We start from the raw sequence: 400 nt of genomic DNA on the forward strand, positions 1-400 counted from the left end.
GGGAGGCTGAGGCAGGAGAATGGCATGAACCCGGGAGGCGGAGCTTGCAGTGAGCTGAGATCCGGCCACTGCACTCCAGCCCGGGCGACACAGTAAGACTCCGTCTCAAAAAAAAAAAAAAATACAAAAATTATCCAGGCATGGAGGTGCATGCCTGAAATCCCAGCTACTCGGGAGGCTGAGGTGGGAGGATCATTTGAGCCTAGAAGGTCGAGGCTGCATTGAGCCATTATAGAGCCACTGCATTCCAGCATGGGTGACAGAGCAAGACCCTGTCTCAAAAACAAAAAAAGCTCCTACAAGGTAGCAGGCACTGAGATCTGTGGGGATTGAAGAGTCCCAGCCCACACAAGTGTGGGTTCTGGTGGGGACACATATAGCCTAAGACTCTCCTCTCTCT

The sequence above is a fragment of the Colobus angolensis genome, unplaced genomic scaffold (genome assembly GCF_000951035.1).
Source record: "Colobus angolensis palliatus isolate OR3802 unplaced genomic scaffold, Cang.pa_1.0 Scaffold178, whole genome shotgun sequence".
In the NCBI taxonomy this organism is placed as follows: Eukaryota; Metazoa; Chordata; class Mammalia; order Primates; family Cercopithecidae; genus Colobus; species Colobus angolensis.